Here is a 20,577-nt window from a genome sequence, read left to right as displayed (position 1 = left end):
AGCATTTTGCCAAAATATAATGACATTTTCTTTTATTGCCAGCATATAATAGCATTTTTTCAGTATGTAATATAGCAATATTGGTAGTATGCAAAGTACAGGATTTACAACACAACCAGGCCCAATTTGAAACTGCAGCTATTCAGAGCACGCATAGAAAAACTTAGTGTGCTGCCAGGTTCAAATAATGAAGTGCACAATGTATTTTGGATGCTTCATGTATGGAGACTACATTATAATACATAACCGACTAACATTATTAACATTACTAAAATACTAATTCTAACTTCTCTAACATTAAAATGCAGTCTTCTATGCAAAACCATGTTTTGGTGGCACTGCTGAGATTCATTTTTAAATGCACACTGGCGTTTTCTTCAGCTTGTGGAGAACAGAAAAAATGCAAGCTGCAGGAAGCAAAGTGAAACAGTAACTCTGGGTCTGAAGCTTTCATCGTTCTGAAAATGAGGGCTGGTACAGAGTGCATCCTTTTTAACCTGATTGGGAGAAAATGTAGTCAGACAAGCCACGTCAATAAAGGGACGGGTAAACGTTTTTTTGGAAAGTAGAAATGAAGAGAGCAGTTAGTTCATGCTGGGCTGAGGAGACAGACAGAGGGTAGAGCGCTGGCTTTCGGATCTTATCCGCTGGTGCTCCCCACACAAGCTTACAGAAGAGTTTCGCGCTGACACTGGGTCTGCAGCTGCGAACACAACAAGGTTGTGCGGGGACTTCAAAGAAATGCTGACCTTGGTAAGATAAGTGCTAAGTGAGGACCAAATAAAATGCCGTATGTGTGACTAAGATTTATTGCAGTGTAGAGAAGTTAGGAAATCATTGCATGTTTATTTTTCTCTATATACATTCAAAGTGTGCTAATGTTTTCAAAAATACCTGCTTGTTCTGTTTTGTTCTTTTGTATTGCATATGATGCTGTTATAACATGATAAGATTTTGTGACTTGTAAATGAGATACAATACAGAAAGTATATATAAAAACAAATGGGATTTTTTGTGTCATTCATGCATCTGTGAATTATTGACATAAGTGACATGTAAAGGGGAGGCTCATATCAGTGCAGTAGTGCATTTACCAATTTACCACTGTAAGTAAAATAGCAAACAAGAGAAAGCTATTAAAAACATATAAAGCAGAGGTTTGTGTGCGGTGTGATGAATGTTTCCTTCTTTGCATGCTGATGGGAAGGTGTCTAATCTGATACATAGATTACAGGATGTACATAAACCAATTATGACTAATGGCACATAGATTACTGGATGTACATAAGCCAGTAATACCAGCCACAAACTTTCGGTGGTGCTATGAATAAAATCATTGGGTTTTACTAAAGTGTATAAGTCTAGGGCTCTCTACAGACAACTAGAAGGTTTTATAAAAGAAAGGAAATGTTTGTTTTATGATGGGGTTATAGTATAAAAAAACATGCTCACCACTATACCACAGGAATAAAATACAGCAAAACAAGATGCCACTAAAATTACCACCAATATAAGCTAACTAGGTATGGTCACTAAAATAGTGTGATATCAAACCCACTCTAAATGTAAGACTATTTTACCGGCAAATTATCACCAATATTTTCTACGGTAAGAACATACCGCCACATCCCAAATTTACCCCAATAAAACAAAATCTCTTACACAGGTATAGGTTTCCAAAATCATATCCTAGAGCTAGTCACTGAGTGGGAGGATAAACTCACATCACCCACCCTGTACTCCCAAGCATTGAGCCCATTGGAGAAGGTGATCAATGTACTGCATATTTTGGCCACTGGGTCATTTCAGCGGACAACTGCCATAGTTGGGGCGTCTCACAGGTGTTGGCAATCATCACTGCGCGCCCTTCAGTCCGCAGGCACATATACATGCCAAGAACACCCGCAGAAAGGCAGGCGGTGGTCCTGGACTTCTACAGGATGGCACACTTCCCCAAAGGTCCACCTAGGGCCAGGGAAAACATCTACCTCAACCGCAGGCACTGGCATTCGATCAACGTGCAGGTTATATGCGATGCCAAGGGAATCATCACCTCTGTCTATGCAAACTATCCAGGGTCTTCCCATGACAGTTTCATATACAGAATGTCCGCCCTGAGCCGGGCCCTGGAAGCTGGGAAGCATGGCGACACATGGCTCATAGGTGAGTACAAATGCCTGTTCTCATGCATGCATGTCACACACAGACAAATACACAAGCCCAACTAATGACAACCACTATCACCTTACCGGGGGACAGTGCCTACCCTCTGAGCACCTACTTGATGATGCCAATATGGAACCCCACCACACCACCCCAGGTTATATAAAACGCAGCCCATATTGCAACCAGGGCCAGAGTGGAGGGCACATTCTGACTGCTCAAGTCACGCTTCCGCTCCCTTGACCGCTCTGGCGGACAGCTACTATATGCACCCCCAGTAGTGTGCAGGATCATTGTGGCAGCATGTGTCCTGCACAACGTTGTAACACGGCAGGGCATACCGGTGGACATGGTGGTGCCCCCACATCCCCAACCACATGCACGGCTGCTGCGCATGGGAGGGGAAAGCGCATGTGGCGAGGCAGCCTGTGCCCAGCTTGTGGCCACATTTTTCACCTAAACTCCAACCCCTGCGGAGTGCACACAGGCCTGGCACATACCAGGTGACAATCGATGATGAGAAAGGGACAGTTAACTGTCATAACCTTACCACCCTGAGAATGTGTCCACGGAAGTGCCATATTGTGTGCATCCCTAGCTACTTAAACACAACCAATCCCGTGTGACCAAAAGGAACACATGTAAGGTGCATATCCCCACCCTGCATAACAGGGCATGAAAGTACTGGCATGCAACCATCCCAACCCCATGACCCCTGTCTGCCACACCATACCATGGTATGCAACAGCAAAACATCAAACCATATGCACAACACATGACACAATAGTCATGAAGTGCTAAGTGAGAAATGTAAATAGGCACTAGACAATTGAAGAAATGACTGACCAAAACCTCACACCCTGAAAACGGTGGCACAAATGCATGCCACCAGTGGTGCAAGCAACAAAAGTCAGAATACCTGTTGCCATGCATATTGGACAATAGCAAATTGGCATTACAAACACTGTGTGCTGCATGTGTGTCCCCTGCAACACACTGCTCACCGGACAGCACAGTGAGTGTGTATTGCGTTGGGGTAACCCCTTGAGCATCATGCAAAATAAGTACAATCAACCAAATAGTATCCTGTCATGCATGTACACGATCAATTAATCGAAAGTGAACATGGATTGTAGGGACACAGAATGCCTGAGAAGGCAATCTGGGTGCACGTGTGTGCATGGTGTCGCCGTAGTTAGTGTGCGGGGGGCATTGCCTAAGTGTTTGTGTCAGTAGGGACATGCATCGGATACATGCATGTGAAATGAAGTGAGCCTCAGTGTCCTGTACACAGCACATGTGAACATTGTACTCAAGGACCCCCCTGTGTGTTAAACCACATGAATCCCCTGACACCTCAAAATAAAATCCAACATAGGATCCAGCCATTGACCAGCAGAACATATTATGTACAGAGTACCTGTCATCAACAATGGCAGACAGTGAGCAATCACTGATTCATTGAAAATCCTTATAGGGCCTACACACAAAGTGCATCAACGTGCCTCAAGAAGGGAGGGAACAAGGGAGAATAACAGTACATTCCTACAAGTCCTTCAAACAATCCAGAATGGGAAAATTAACTATCAAATCAAAATACATAGTACAAGTGCTTGAACCAATAAGGGAGAGTCTAGGGAGGGAATGTGGGAAAACAAAACTAGCATCATCATTGCTATGCTTGACAGCAATAGTTGCAGTGCAGGAGTCACATAAGGAGGGGCGTGGGGGAAGAGGTGAGGAGAGTAGCAAAACAAGTGACAAACTATGGAAGGTCGATGAAGAATCAAGATAGTGCTGGGGAGGGGGAGAAGAAACACAGAAGGGAAATGGGGAACAGACAACCTGTAATCAGTGGTGGAGGGACTGATGATAAAAGTAGGTGCCAAAATAAAACTCAAAAAATGAAGATGGGGGGTGGGTGGATGGAGGAAGAGGGGGAAGTGTCAGCAAAGAACAAACGGCTAGGTATCACCATGCCTGATGGCAATTGGGGTAGTGCCGGAAAAAGACAGACAGAGGACAAGGAGGAGGGGAAAGGGTGGTGGAGAGGGAGGAGAGAAGAGAGGAGGGAGCCAAAATGTAAAGGCAGGAAGGGGAGTGGGGGAAAGAAAGCACACACAGGGGGCAGAGGGAAAGAAGATGGTGCAGAAGGGGAGGGGGTGTGATTGTGAAGGGGAGACAGAGGGAGACTGGTGGGGGGCAGGTGGAGACTGGCAGGGGGCAGGGGAGACAGGGAGACAACCAGGGACCCATAAGGGTGGTGGACAGGGGTGGACAGGGGTAGACAGGGCCTCCATTGTGGGACTTTGGTAGTGGTGGCAGGCTGAAGCCTCCTGGTTGGCTGGATTGACACAAGGGCCAAGTGCACCCAATGGGAGTGGGGAGCAGGTCCAGGTCACAAACATGACAGTAAAGTCAAAAAGCAATGCAGACATATTTCCAATGGCACAACAAAACACTAGGCAGGGCTGCAAGATGGCCAAAGCAGGGGAAGCAAGGAAATGGGGGTAGTTGAAATGCGTGGTGACAAGGATAACTCAGCGTGCAGTGTTCATGTGGCTTATCAAAATCAATGTAGCCAAGTGTCCCAATGCAACATTGTCAGCACACGGTCCCCTCCCACCATCAGTGTGTGTTACACAGCCAAAGGGTTATGGTAACACCTACAGCAGGAAGTGCATGAACATAGACAGTCAATTCATAAAAAAATCATAAGCAACATGATGAAATGCACAGTCAACAGAATACTCACCAAAATTAAGTGCAGACATGCATTGGAGAAGCCATCCGGAATACCCACTAGGGGAATACAAGCTAGTAGGACTACAGTCTGGCCACAGATATGACGGAAACCCAATGCCCCTGTGTGAGATGCTGTCACACCAATCCATCCTTGAAAGCCCATGGAAAGGGGAAGCAGGAGTAGCATATGTGTCAGGACCCTAAGCAAAACACATACACCAGACAAGCCTGAATGGGCCATGCTGGAACACACAGTGGATGCCTTCAAATGCCACAAAGCACCACAATGTCACCTGAATGCACAATAGACAAAAAAAATTACTTGCAGGAAAAAATAAATCAAAAATGGCCACATTTAACCTGGGGGTGGAGGGGCACCCAGGAGGGGGGAGGTACAGGGTTCACCTCAACACCCACATGTGTAGATGGTGAGATTTAAAAAAAAAACTCACTGGGCTCAGCGCCTGCACAGCCCGACCTATGTTGTCGTTGTCACCCTCTGGATGGAATTCAGAAGGTGGACGCAGCACAATTGCCTCACCACGCTTTTCTGCGGCTTGCCCCTCAGTGGCAGCAAGCATACGGGTCTGGTAAGCAGGTCCTGCATGGCCGTGACACGTAGGTCTGCATGCATTACCTCACTTGTCACACGTGCTTCCTCCTGCAAGGACTCCCATGTAAGACAGAGTTCAGCCTGCATGGCCTCATTTGACATACATAGTACCTCCCGGCTTGCATGGAGTTCAGCTGAGGTGGTTCTTTCAAGCCGCTCCATCCTGTCTTCTGCCTGCCTGCTGTCGTCCATCATGAGAGCACCCAGAGTAGATCACAGGGTTTGGGTTTGACTCTCAGGGCATCACGGTGTGCCTCTGCCTGAGCAGAAATAGCTTGATGCAGAGCCACCATTTCAGCCCGGCGTGCCCTGTCAGAGGTTGCATGCCCAGCCTGAGTGAGCAGCATGTGGACCGCATAGCCTGCTGCTGGAGCTGCACTTGCCTTTCAGGGGGGAGGATGGAATGGGCCACACTTTCCATACCTTGAGCCATCCATCTCAACTGCTCCCCCTTGTTGCTGTGCTATGGCAATAACGGAATGCTCCCACTCAGTTGACCCTGGTAGCGCACAGCCACTGCGTTGTCAGACACAACATCTGCCGGGCCTCAGGAGCCGTGGTCCTTGCTGGGTTGGTGCCACCCGCGGCTGCAGGACTGCATCCCTCTGTCGACCTGATGCCCCAGGAACATAGCCAACTGGTGTTGAGTGTGACCATGCACCCGTATCCACCACAGGCGGACATTCCAACCCCACCTGGCCCCCTACTTCAAGTGTCGTGGACAGAAGATCATTCAACACAGGATCACTTACCAGCGACAACACGTCATGATGCACATCCAGCCCAACATAGTGGTCAGAGGATACATCAGAGCCTGACTCAGAGTCCGCTCTGGACACGATGGCCTGGAGCACAAGTGGATTCTCGTGGGCTGCCACCACACGACCACCACTGGTGCCTGGATGGTCATGTGAACTGACCACTGTGTCTGGGATGACATCTTCATCCTCTGCCTCCAGTGCTTCATCACCTGCAACATAAACCAAAGAAACAAGGACATGCATGTCAGTAGCATATACCACACACTTACAGATCACAATATTGACAGCCAACTCATGAAGCAGACATGTCACACGCAACTCAAAGCCCAACATGTATCCAGTGGCATTGCAATGCAAGGTTATCCCAAAAGCAGAAAAGGATGTGTGCAAAATGTGAAGCCAGCACATGTTTTGCATGTTGCCCATCACCTGCATCACACACAACCTCTAGCAGGCACATATCCAAGGCAGAAACAAGAGATGGCAAGAAAGAGATGGCACGCAGCATAAGCATGTGGGAACACACAAATAGCCACAGCTGGCAATCACACCAAACACACCATGACACATGTAACATGCATGTTTATGTGCAGCACTCAACAACCATTGACTATGCAGAGTACATGTGTCACAGGAGGCACCTACGCTACTGTGTTTCGATACAGTGAAAGGAGGGACATGGGTACATACATGGCAGGTCACTATCACACAGCAGCATTGTGTTGGCATGTTGTAGGGCTGAACTTTGCACAGGAGTGGGTGTGTGCGGTACAGTGCATGTGTACCCCCTCAACTTCCAACATCAACATGTATGTAGTGATGTCAATCTCCAACCTTGACGGCAGTGTAAGGGCAATTACAGCCATCATGTACAAATGGCATGCACCATGTAGCATGGATACCGTGAAACACCCACCCTCTGGGCAACAGGGAGGCACTGCATGGCAATGAAAGGTTCCCCACAGAACTGTGCATTGGCTGCCAGTGTTGGCATGCGTCTATTGCATGCCATCAGTCAAATATCACTGCAGCCGATTAGAAGTGGTCCTGATGCAGGTCAGATGAGGAACCATCAATAGTACACCCATGCATGGCGAAGACACACCAGTTCAAAAGAGGCAGTGGGCCTGTAACAGGGGGAGCCATGTGCACGACACAGATGAGGACACCCTAAAGTCGTGCGTGATGACACACAGACCCACAGTGAGCATGAAATGGCTGTCCAAATAACATGACACTTGGATCATCCTGGAGACATACTACAATGAGCAGGCGGTCAAGGACACCTAGGGGCATAAATGGAATGCACATGGAACAAGAATGTGCACACATGTGCTTGGGGAGCCATTGCCATCAGTGCAGTGAGAGCGAGACACACTGCACCCAGGACAAAGGATGTATAAGACATGATATGACATCTCATCAAGATTGCCCACGTACACAAGTGGCTCAGAGTGCAACCAAGCAAAGGGAGGGGAACAAGGGAGAAAAGGAAATTAAAACAATGATCATACTGGGCACAGTGACATTGAGAATACGCAAGTGCATGGAGAAGGGATAAAGGGTTGAAGACCCTGGAAGGGGGAGAAGTGGAACGTACCAAACAGAGGAGACCAAAGAATGAAAATGAAGTCCAATGATAGAATAGGCATTTAAAAGATGGTAGTGCAGCCAGCAAGAGGCAAGTGCAAGATCATTTGGATAGGGCAAATCTGATGAGTGCAGAAGAAGAGTGGGGTACTGTATGGGAAAACGTACAGGACCCATTGCAGTGGGGGGCCTGGAGGCAGTATGCTGGGAGGCAGGGTGAGCAGGTACCTGGGCCCGAAGGACAGAGGGTGTCCAGGTGCACAGTGCCAAGAGAGGAAATTGTTCAGCTGGGGGGAAGAAGGGCTAATGCAGGAGCAAATAGGAAGGTCTTGAGGTGTTTCCAGAAGCAGAGATGTTTCACCTCAAGTTTCAATGTGGCAGGTAGGCTGTTCCAAAGGGAGGTCCCAGCCTTAGACACAGGTCTGCCCCCAGCTTGTTTCTTCGATAAACAACTGGCCCTGAGGGAGTGTGAGGTAGAGGAGCAAAAGACTTGAGAGGGGAGGTATTGGCAGCGGGATATTTGAAGATATTTTGGACCCAGGCCCCAAAAATCCTTGTGCACAATGCAGAGGGTCTGAAGTTTCATCCGTGCATCCACTGGTAGCCAATGAAGGGATTTCAGAGCTAGAAAGATAGATTCCCAGGGCTTGAGGCCAAGGACAAGTCTCGCAGTCCTGTACTGGATTAGTGGTAGAGGGCGAAGTTTGGAGGCAGGTAGAATATTGAAAAAGCCTGTCACAGTAGTCCAACCTTGAGACAATCAGAGCTTGAGAGACTGTGAGCTTGTGGGTGAACGAGAGGAAAGGCACAGTATCGCTGAGGAGGTTAAGCAAGAAGTTAATATATCTCAAGAAACATCAGAAATGTGTGCGGAAAAGGAATTTGTGGAGTCAAAGGTGATCCCGAGGTTGTTGGCCTTGCAGGTGGGGGTAGGAGGAGGGCCAAGGGGGGCCGGCCAAAGAGTGAGCGGAAAGGATGGCGAAGGTGTACCGATGAGGAGGATGTCAGCCTTGTTGGCATTTAGACAGAGATTGTTGGCAGTACACCAATTTAAAATGTTAATGAGGCAATTGGAAATGAGGGAGGGAGAAGAGGTGGCCAAGGCAAGCCTGGAAATGAGTTGAGTGCATCAGCATAGCACTGGAAGTTGTAGCAGAAAATGAAAATGCAGTAGGCGAGAGCTGCCAGGTGCTGTTTGGAAAGCAAGGCCGAGAGGTTAGACCCCTGGTGAACACCACAGGTTGGGAGGGAGATTGATGAAAGGAAGGACCCAAGTTGTAGCTGGGAGGGTCACACACGCCAAACACACATGTCATTGAGTAACAGGCATCAATACTCACCGGACGATGCATCATAATCCATCCTCTCTCCCACTCCACAGATTTGTTCTTCCGGGATGAACTATGCAGTGATCTCCTCATGCTGAGTGAGTTCATCCTCCTCTGGTGGTGGCCCACAACCAGTCACCAGAGACATGGAATAATTTGAGGCACACTTTTGTTTTGCACTGCATCAGAGGTCATTCCAACGCTTGTAGCAGTCCTGAGCCGTGCGCACCTGGAATCCAATGGCTGTCACACCATCCGCAAAATGCTGCCAGTGGACCCAACGCTGGTGAGGCATTGTATGGCACTGTAGGCCCACAAGCATATCGCGTTGGTATGCCAACACGTAGTCCACAAGGAAGTCCAGTTCCTGCTTGCCGAAAGGCTTCTTCCTCGACGTGCCAGAAGCCAGAGCTGTGCCTGCGGTCTCAGCCTCTTGCGCAGGAGCACGCTTCATCCTTTTGGGTGGTGGTACTGACCCTGAGTGAACAATGTGGCCCTGATCAGTGGGGGCAGTGGCACTGGTGGACTGGACCAAGGCAGTGGGTGTTGGATTGAGGACGGAATGTCTGGGTTGGGTCTGACTCACTGCCGGGGTGGTGTTGGCTGCATCCGCCCATGCAGTTACCACCACACGGCTGCTTGGGGCAGCAGATGTCATAACTGCCTCAGATACGTGTGCCCCAGTCACAGTTACACTGGACATACGTGACCCACACCTCCGGACAAGATGGAAATCATCATGGGAGTCCTCGTCACGAATGCGCTGCCCGACCCCGAGCCCGGGTGGTTGTTCCCACAGCTGCACCTACAGCTACCACCACTGGTCAGCCTGTGACAGCAGATGTAAGTTGCTTTTGTGTCATATCGGTGCCAGGTCGTGGTGCAACAGCTGCATCACCAGGAGTCACAGGGGGTGCTGGCATGTCTGCACCAGCACGTGGCTGGGCATCCTGCCCCAGTGGGGCACCCCTGCCTCTTCCTCCTCTGTAGCCACCCTGGACACCCTGGACTCCCTGTCTCCCCTGGTCTCGGTGCCCACGTGCTCGACCACGCCGAGCCCTGGGAGGACACCCAGTTTTGCTGCCCTTAGCCTTTGGTGGCCTCCCAACCATGGCACAGATGGTAAATAGCCAATGGGAGGTGCACTCAACAATTGTCCTGGGCAATTGGGTTAAAGGGGGCAGTGTACTAGATGGAATAAGTACCCCTGTGCTCCTGTAAGGCTGCGTGTGACCCCTGGTGAAAAATGACGGGTCATTCAATCCTCAGGCCCCCCCAAAAACATGTTTAAAAAAAATTAAATTAACATTTAAAAAATAAAAATAAAAAAATAGTACAATTTCAAAAGAAAAACATGCATGCGACCCTGGTAGCCCAAGTGCATGAATTTTACCTCCAGCAGTACGGTGTGGCACCCAGGGACACAAAAACACGTACATGTGGAACACGCGGGCTACTATAACCTCAAAAACGGTACGCGATGCACAGGGGTAACCACAGTGGGAAAAATAGCATGCGAGACTCACTGCCTGCCTTACGTGAAAAAGAAAAAGAAAAACACACGTGCTTGTGCGCGTAGGCAACACCCAGCCAAAAGAAGAGGTACGAACTTCAAACGCTGTGAAGTAATCGCGTTTGAATCCAGAAGAGTAAACACATGCATCAGTCTCCACAAACAGCACGTACAGTGGATTGCTGGCCCGCACTCACTTTTAACCCGTGTTGAAGGCAACACCCGCACGCGTAACATCACTGGCGCGCTTGTGCGCTAAGGCCCTTTCCTCGTATTACACACATTCACACGCGGAAGTGCTGTTTTTGAACATGCAGATTCACTATGCACCCATGCCGAGCGAAGCGCCCGTGCACGTAACATCACTTACGTACTTATGCGCTAAGGTCCTTTCCTCGAATTACACACTGACGTGCTGTTCTTTTCAAGTGTCAATTCACTGTGCATTAAGCTGGCCACGCGACCACACATGGAAGACCATGCTCCTGCCGAGAAGGCCATTATCCTGCCTCCCAGAGCCCCGGGGAGCCTCCTACAAGCCATCTTCTGATGTCTGCCTGCCTGCCTGCCTCCCTGATGTGAACATTACCCTGCCATTTGGTGCCTGCACATCAGCCATCTGCAGTGGTCCAGTTGCTGTGACCACCCCTGCTGGAACAGAAGACTCCCAACTGGTATTCTATCGCTTCACAGCCCAGCCCCAGGACCCAGTTGCCCACCCACAACTGCCTCGAGGTTGCCATGTCCAACGCAACACCATCTGGCACCAGTGGCAACCCCCCAGCAGAGAGGCAGAGGGCTGCCAGCTTTAGTGAAAATTAAGTTGGTATCCTGGTGGAGCAAGTTCTGGGGCATTATGATGCCCTCTTCACAACATTGCGCGTTGACAAGGAAGGACGGAGGAGGATCTGGAAGGACATATTGGGTGCCATCAACACAGAGGGGGTGGCACCCCGCAACATCAAACACGTCCAGAAGTGCTGTGAGGACTACAAGTCCAGGACCCTCAAGAAGGTCTGGTGCCTCTTGGATGCAGCGGATGCAGTGTGGCTGTTAAACAGGATATCATATTGTGCCTCCTTTCTTGTATATATTGGCCTAAACCCAGTCACTCTACGAAGAAAACCGCGTTGCAAAGTTCTGATTTTAGATCGACTTTGCTGCCATTTTATGTCTATCCTTCATTTTGATTTCTGTTTATAAGTAACTCTGTTTCTAAAATGGTGGACAGTGTTTCCCGCTTGTAACTGAGCCGTCCTGAACTTTGAACAATAGTTAATATTCAAACTGTCTGTTGGCCGAATGTTTGGGTTGAGGAAAGAGACCTTGTCCCATGTCTGACTTGTAGTCTAAGGATTGTCTAAGCAAATAAGTCTGATCCACGGACATACATCGACCACAATGTTGAACAAATACTGAACGTGGACACTAGCTGAACTGCATTGTAAAGGACATGTGCTAAGGCTTACTGCTAAGGCTTACTGCTAAACCTGCGATTACACTGTTGCCATTGTGACCTGTTTGTATGTAAACCGAGGATGATCCTTGTGCATATTGTCGTACAAACCATAAGTCAAAATGTATAAAATGCACAAATGTTTAGACGTCCACTACATCTCACTTCTGAATGGCTGGTATTTTGCTGTGATGTACTGAGGGCCAGATAGTTATCTGTATCTTTTTGTTTCTTTGTAACTGCGCAGTAATAGAATAAAGATCTGTGAATCTTTAGAAGCCCGTGTTTGGTGTATTTCCTTTTGTGGTACTCAGCCTCGATTTTCCTTGCTTTTACAGGTGGCACCCCAATAGGGACCCTCAAGATTGATGCCATCTCATTGAAGGTTGATGCGGCTATCGGACCGGGATCAGACGGTGAAAAAGGGGGCCCCTTTCTTGGATGAGAAGCGATATCTCAGCAGTGCTGCACGATCTGATCCCTGGACGTTGAGCCCATGGTCCGAGACGGCATCTTGTCGAGGGTCCATATATCGAGGCGGGCAGATTTGCCGAAATCACCAACCACGTGGGTCCTTTGAGTTTTTAGAAATCTGATTGGACCTCCTTAGTCCTTTGATCAGGTGAGTCGTGACCCGATTCTTAAGTATCCTGATCATTTGTTTTGGCGCATTGCACTCCCGAGTACAATTATTGAACAGGTAACACCAGTAATCTGATAAGCCTGAGAAATTGTCTGCCTGCTTCAGGGCATTATTCCACAAGGACAGACAATCTTTGGAATTTGGCCATCCGGCGCCACAGGAGGGGTCTCAGGTGTGTACTATGTACTGTAAGCACGGCATTGGTAGTATAGTGTTTAATGATATTTGGCACAGACAAACGAGACATGCTTCCGAACTTCAGTGGCCAATCAATGGTAGTTTTGAAATCCCTCTCATAGAATACTTAGAATCTATATTATTAAAGAAAAAGGCTAGACCTGCAGCATTTGATGTATTACAGAATTGGATGAAAGAAGCTATGCAGCAACTTAAAAGTAGTGAAAAACATGCACGCCGTAATATGACTAACGCTGAAAAAACATTGTTATATGATCAGAATAAACATTCTGAGTCAGTTAGGAGTATGGATAGGGCTTTTTCACTTGGCATTCAGAAAATGTATCCGTCTAAAGACTTTCATGTGTCTAATGAGCTAGTTGAGAAACTTCTAAATGAACGAAGGCCTGGTGCCACTGCGCCACCTCCGTATGTAACTATTCCTGCTGTTTTTCCTCTTCCCGTTGTTGTTCCTCCTCCTGTAGTTCCTCCTGCTCCTCCTATCACTCCTCTTGTTGTTCCTCTTCCTCCGTTTAATGTTCCTCCTCCTATTGTTTCTCCTCTACTTGCTCCTCCACCTTTACCTACTGTTACGGGTTTGGTAGCTTTGGCTTCTGTACCAGTATTAGCACCTTTGTTACCGAATGTACAAGATTTGTCTACTCTTTCTCTTCCAAGTGGTTCTGTACCGCTTGTAGTTGATAAGGGAGCGGAATCAAGGATTGTAACTCGTAATACTGTACCAAAAGAGAAAAAGCGCGATTTGACTGCATGGGCTAGACAATGCATGGAGAAGGGTGAATAAGCTGATGTTTTGCCACACTCTCCAATCTAGAAAGTTTTCCTCATGAGAAAATTGTTTTTATTGAAGGGTTGGGAATTCATTTATGTATAATGTGGAACAGATTAGATGATGTAGATCTCCCACACGGGTTGAGGGACCTGAATGTTTTAGCATATTCAAGAGATACTCCGGAGAAGGTACATAAGCACGTCAAGAGGGTTTTTGAGTTAGAAGGGAGTTGGAAAGGTTACGGAATGAAGATATTGATGGTGATAGTTTGGACGCTATGTTTGTACATAAACGGTTCCTTCCTTGTCGTAAGTCGATAAATGAGGAAACGCGAATTTGCACAAAAGATGCGATTAGGTGGATTTCAGATATGTTGATAACTCCCGTAGAAGTATATGACACGTATAGTCAGTATATGCCAGAAATACAGAGAAAAGTTATACAGGTAATGGTAGAATACCTGCAGGATGAATGTATAAAAATAAAGATTTGTTGTCCCGCAGATTTATTGAATATTTACAAGAGAGCTTTTTCGTTTGACACTTCTTCAGCTGCTCGATTTAGCCCTGCTGCTAGGTAAGCGTTCGGTGTTTTCTATCTCTCAGTTGCCTGTGAGGGAGGTTCAGCTGACATTTGTCCCAAAAGTTGAGATTCCAGCTAATGCCGTAGCCGGTACACCTGCTCAAGACATTCCTGCACATTTGTGTCATAGTTTGTTCACGTCCCGTTCTCGAGACAGGAAGTGAACACCATTAAACAATCCATTCCCGATATTAGGAAGAATCTGACAGGGTTCTACAAAGAGATAGAGTCTGTCTTGCAATCATCAGTATTTTCCTTGAGCGATATTGAGTTGTTATTTCCCATGCTCCTACCTGTTGATTTGTGGAAACAGATTAGGACTGTAGACGATGTACCAGGATTAGGGGATACATGGCATAATATAGTTAGACTAGATAGAGAAAGGCCACCTAGCGAGAGACCACCGCAGGTAATACTGACTTTGCCTGATAGGATAGTCACGAAGCTTAAACTTATAATTCCTGAAAGAAGGATTATTTGGGACAAACTTACTGCTTGTGTCCAAGGGAAATCTGAGGGTGCTACCGAATTCTTTAATCGGTTCGAACAAGTGTTTTCAGATTTCAGTGGACAAGATTTGAGCACAGAGTCTGGGAAATGACTATTTGTGGACAAATTTGTGTGTGGATTGCTGCCTGACATCCAGTCGCAAATTATGTCTTCCGAGAGCGCTTGGCAAGCTAAGTCTCAGTCAGAAGTATTCCATATGGCTCATACTATGAGAATCGTGTCAACAACAAAAAAGAAAGAATTGAAAAGAGAAAGGGAGACCTGAAAACAAAAGTTCTATTACAACCAATTGTTAGAGGCCGTAGAGGGGGTACTTCACAATTTAGGGGTCAGTATGCTCCACAGAGAAATGCACCATTGGGTCCTGTAAACGTGAACCAGTGTGCTTATTGCAGACAAGAGGGTCATTGGCGTGCACAATGCCCGATCCTCCAGCAGAGGTCGTATAACGGATTTGGTGCCATGGGTAGACAATCCAGAGGCCGCCCTGGGACAGGGGGTCCTGGTAGAAGTCAGTTTTCACAAAATTTGCAACCTTTTTCGCAGGATAATCAGGCACCGAGTGTGGATAATAGAAACATTTTTGACCATCCTTCTGCTGCTTACCTCTCTGAAGAACTTCCTTTTGACGACATTCTGTTTCGTTAGGATTGCCCGAAGCAGGGTTTGGAACCGATGCCTATTCCAGTTGATCAGAAAGGTCCCTACGTTGAGATGATAGTGGGAAATAGGAAACATCTATTCTGGTTAGATACTCGGGCACATAAGTGTTCCATTGACCATTCACGTGTTCGAAACATTCCACTTTCAGGGCAAAATAATGTTTCTGTAGGGTTTTCTGGTACGCCAGTAGTTTGTCCGGTTTCTTCGCCGGTACGGATTACATTGGGTCCATTCACGGACCACTGTTCATTTCTTTTGACTACGAATTGTGGAGAGAATTTGTTGGGGTTGAATCTGTTGAAGGAATTAAATGCGGTAATTGAATATTCTTCGGATGGAGTGCGTTTGACGATTTCACCACAGCAACTTTCTGTCTCTCAGTTCTTGACCAGACCTTTGCCGCTGGAATTTAGTAATGTTCCGGAGTGCTTGTGGGCAATTGATGATAATGATGTCGGTGTTTTACAAATTGGACATGTTAAGATCATTTTGAAACATGGAGTAAAGTTGCCACGTATTCCCCAGTATAAGATCTCGGTCGATGGCGAGCAAGCTTTGAAATGTATAGTCTCCGATTTTGTGCATCGTGGGGTAATTGAGGAAATTGCTGGTAGTTTGTGCAATAGTCCGATTTTGCCCCTGTACAAAAAAGGTGATAATGCGATTCCTTTTTGTTTCATTATTGATTTACATGCCATCAATAAGATTGTTGCTCCACAATTTCCCATTGAGCCTGATGTGACGACAATATTAACTATGATTCCGGCTTCTGCTACTTACTTTAGTGTTGTGGATCTTAAGAATGCTTTCTTTAGCATTCCTATACACAAAGATAGTAGATATCTGTTCGCGTTCACCTTAGGGGGACACTCGTTTACCTTTACCGATGTGCCGCAAGGTTACACGGAAAGTCCGAGTATGGATAGGAGGGCTTTGAAAGAGCACCTCGACACACTCAAGTTGCCCACCACTTGTACACTGCTTCAGTATGTAGACAATCTACTTTTAGCTGCTGACTCAGACATTGCTTTTAAGGAGGGCACTGTGTTGTTGCTTATTCATCTAGCAAAACATAGACACAAAGCTTCATAAAAAAAGTTTCAGTATTGTTGACAGGAGGTCGCCTATTTAGGCTATCTCCTGTCAAAGGAGGGAAGAAGGTTAACGCCTGAGTGGATAAAAATAATTTCTAGCATGTCTGTCCCAAATACACAGAAGGAAGTCAGAGCCTTGATAGGAATGGCTTCTTACTGTAGGCAGTGGATCCCCAACTTCTCGTTAACGATTAAACCAATGTTGGCTTTGACAAAGAAGGGCATTTCTTCGCCATTGCCATGGAACTTGGAACACCAGCAAGCGTTTGATCTGCTCAAGACTGCACTGTGCTCGGCACCAGTTTTGGGCACAGCAAATTATGAAAATGCCTTTGTGTTGTATGTGTATGAACATGATGGATGTGCTTTGGCTGTATTAACGCAGGAACATGGAGCGAAGAATAGGCCATGCGGCTACTTTTCTTCCGCCCTTGATCCTGTTGCATGTGCTTTGCTAAGATGTTTGAGAGCTGTCGCTTCTGCTGCTGTGTCCATAAAACCGAGCGAGGGAATGGTCCTAGGCCATGCTTTAACCCTGAAGGTACCTCAATCTGTAGATGTTCTATTAAACAGAACACAAACTCAACACCTCACCTCTGCAGGATTAATGAGATACAAATTGATCTTGTTTGCTTCACACATTAAAATTCAGAGGTGTTGCGTTCTGAATCCGGCTGAACTTTTACCTTTCCAGCAAGGTACTGCTTGCAGTGACGAAGAGTCACATGACTGCCTTTACACCACAGAGCAAGAGACTAAAGGCAGAATGAATCTAAAAGGTACTCCTTTGGACAATCCACAAGGGGAGCTTTTTGTGATGGCTCCTGCTTCAAACTTCCGGGTGGTACATCACCGGCTGCTTATGCAATCACCACATTGAGCATGGTTGTGGAGACCAAAAGAATCACGCATAACTCTGTGTAGGCCGCAGAGATTTTATCATTGACTTGAGCTTGTGAACTTTCCGAAGGGCTTACCATAAATATATATACTGACAGTCAGTATGCTTTTGGGGTGGTTCACAACTTCGGTAGACTTTGGGCAGAACGAGGATTCTTGACCTCACATGGCACTAAAATCCAGAATGGCTCCTTGATAGTACGGTTACTCTCAGCGCTTGCACTCCCCACTCAGTTAGCAATCATGAAATGCGCAGCGCATCAGAAGATCATAGATAATGTGGGAAAAGGGACCGCTTTCACTGACCAGATAGCCAAACAGACTGCCACTGATCTCTCTTCAGAAATGTATACTTCAAGGGAAGCCACAAAAGTTTGCACTTTGGATGAGGGTATTGAATCTGTGAAAAGTATTAAAGCTGATGCCACTTCAGAGGAATCTAAAAAATGGGCTGAGGGTTTGGCAAAATTGGATGATGACGGATGTTGGGTGGACAAGGTAGAAGGGAAATGGTTGTTGCCAGATGCGTACATTACAATGATGGTCGCTATGGCTCATGGCCCCATCCATATCTGTGCACGGAAAGTTACCAAAATGTTACAAAATGTCTGGGTGAACAATACAATTTCCAAAGTAGCTGAACTTTTAGTTCAGAGCTGCATGATTTGTTTGCAGCATAATATGGGGAAGGGTACATCGACTCCTAGGGGTAGTTTTGGTCCACCTTCTGTCCCCTTTGAGGTGAAACATTTTGATTTTATTGAAATGGAGCGTTGCAATAACTACAAATATGTACTAGTGGTTATCTGCGCTTTTAGTATATGGGTTGAAGCTTTTCCTGTTAAAGATGCCACAGCCATGACAACGGCGAACACCAAGCTGAAGGAATATTTTCCTAGGTTTGGTTTGCCAAGAGTCATCTGGTCGGACAATGGTCCACATTTTATCTCTGCTCTAATTCTGCAGTTATGCGTGGGATTACAGATCGATAAACGGTTCCATTCGGCTAGACATGCTCAGAGCGCTGGTTTGGTAGAAAGACACAACGGCATCATCAAGAACAAGCTCGCTAAAACGTGTGCCGGCACCAAACTAAAATGGCCAGACGCCTTACCGATCGTGTTATTATCAATGAGGACGACCCCTAAAACTAAGACTTGGCTCTCTCCATTTGAGGTGGTCATTGGTAGGCCAGCTAACATTTGGAACCTGCCCAAACCCCGATCTTTGCGTGACATTGAACATGTACTTCTTTCTGATTACTGTGGCCAGTTAACTAAAAACCTGTATTTGATTTACCAACAGGTGCGAGAAGCCCTCCCTGCAAAGTACGAGGGCCCATGTCACAGCAAATGACCTGGGGAGTGGGTGCTTGATAAAGCATTCGAAAGAGCATCCTGTCTCGCACCACGTTGGCGGGGCCCACATCAAGTTCTCTTGGTCACATAGACTGCCGTGCGAGTGGTGGGGCAGAAGCACTGGATCCATGCATCACACATCAATAGAATTCCTTTCGCTTTGACACACGATACAGAAGACACAGATTCCCCTATCCCCTACATGTGCTGCAACCAATGATCACGTAGCATCAAACAGCATCACGAGTGCGTCAGAGACTCTCCCTGAGCCCGTGGGGCCTGGGGAAACAGCCACTTTATCTCCACACTCTCCAACAGATCCTTTTGCACCATTATCAAATCCTGTTTCGAATTCACCACTTCCATCAGGAAGCAACGACACATTGTTTGCAGCTCACACAGTACCAGGAGTCACAAGGTACGATCTGCGTCCGAGGAGTTAGACTTACTGCACGGTTCGGCTGTGCCATCAGAAAAAATCATCTGAGGGCTTGTCTTTTTTGGCCCGTTCTTCTGCACGTAAGGGAATTCTGTTGGCTAGGATTTGGGAAAGGACTAAGAAAACACGTGATCTGGGGATCGCCAGCAAACTGACTTTGGAAAATTTGTTTGAAGAAACAATGCCTGCAATCGCTCCCACTCGTACGGAACAGATAAGAGACTGTGTGACCAACCGTAGTAATGAACAATCGAATGTGTCGGCCCCGAAAAAGTATTGCTGTCTTGTGATTATGTTAATTGGTTTCACAATAGTAATTGCCTTAGGGTTTTGGTATTTGTAGGAAGTACATCCGCTTGAAATTTTGTTACCCACTGAAAATGTACCTACTGTTTCTACACCCTTCGTGCATCTGCACACTCTATCTCCTAGAGACTCTTAGCACAGACAGAGTTACCATAACAATACTCTATTACTCATTATGAATGCCACACATGCCATTTTTAACAAATCTAATTGTTGGGTCTTCTCGCATTTAAAGCAACACGGGGATAAGGGGCTGGGCTGGTATATTCATCCTTTACCTTTGACTACTGCATATTATGCTTCTTTAAGGGCACTATTCTTTGGCCAATGGAACAAAAGCATCTTGGGGAACTTTGATGGAACTAATTTGAATGACTTTGAGAAACTTGTTCTAACGCCCCTGGGATGCTCCCTCTTTGCGAATAGGAGCAAGCTTAATGTTGCTTCTATTAGGCCTTCTGGTAGACTGTCTTGTCCTTTTCAATCTTTGATCTCTTTTAAGATGACTCCTATGGGCAATAGCTTTGCCACGCCACCTTCCTATTCTGTTAACCACAGCCCAATTCAGTTTCTTTCTGCATACAGAGGAATGGTACTCGGTCAATGGGTGATTTTAAGGGTTTTGCCAATGTTGCAAATTTGACCAGTGAGGCCAGACCTTTGTATGTAGGCAAAACCTGTCTACTTTGTATGCGGTAATTAAGCTTTCCCATGGTTACCTAGGGATTGGCAGGGAACCTGTTATTTAGGGATTCTGCTACCAAGGGTATTTATAGCAAGCACTGTAGAAATCTCAAAGGCTCGTCCAAGGTGGGACGAGAATGGCGATACTTCAGCACAAGTTCTGGGTGACGTAGCTAAATCCTTCGTACCATTTTTGGGGCAAATATTGAACTGTGAAGATATCAAAAGACTAGCGAGAGTACTGGAGAGGACCATCAAC

This window comes from Ambystoma mexicanum, chromosome 8 (genome assembly GCF_040938575.1).
Source record: "Ambystoma mexicanum isolate Mex_15411 chromosome 8, UKY_AmexF1_1, whole genome shotgun sequence".
Taxonomy (NCBI): domain Eukaryota; kingdom Metazoa; phylum Chordata; class Amphibia; order Caudata; family Ambystomatidae; genus Ambystoma; species Ambystoma mexicanum.
The sequence above is the reverse complement of the archived record's forward strand: the minus strand, read 5'-3'. Positions refer to the sequence as shown.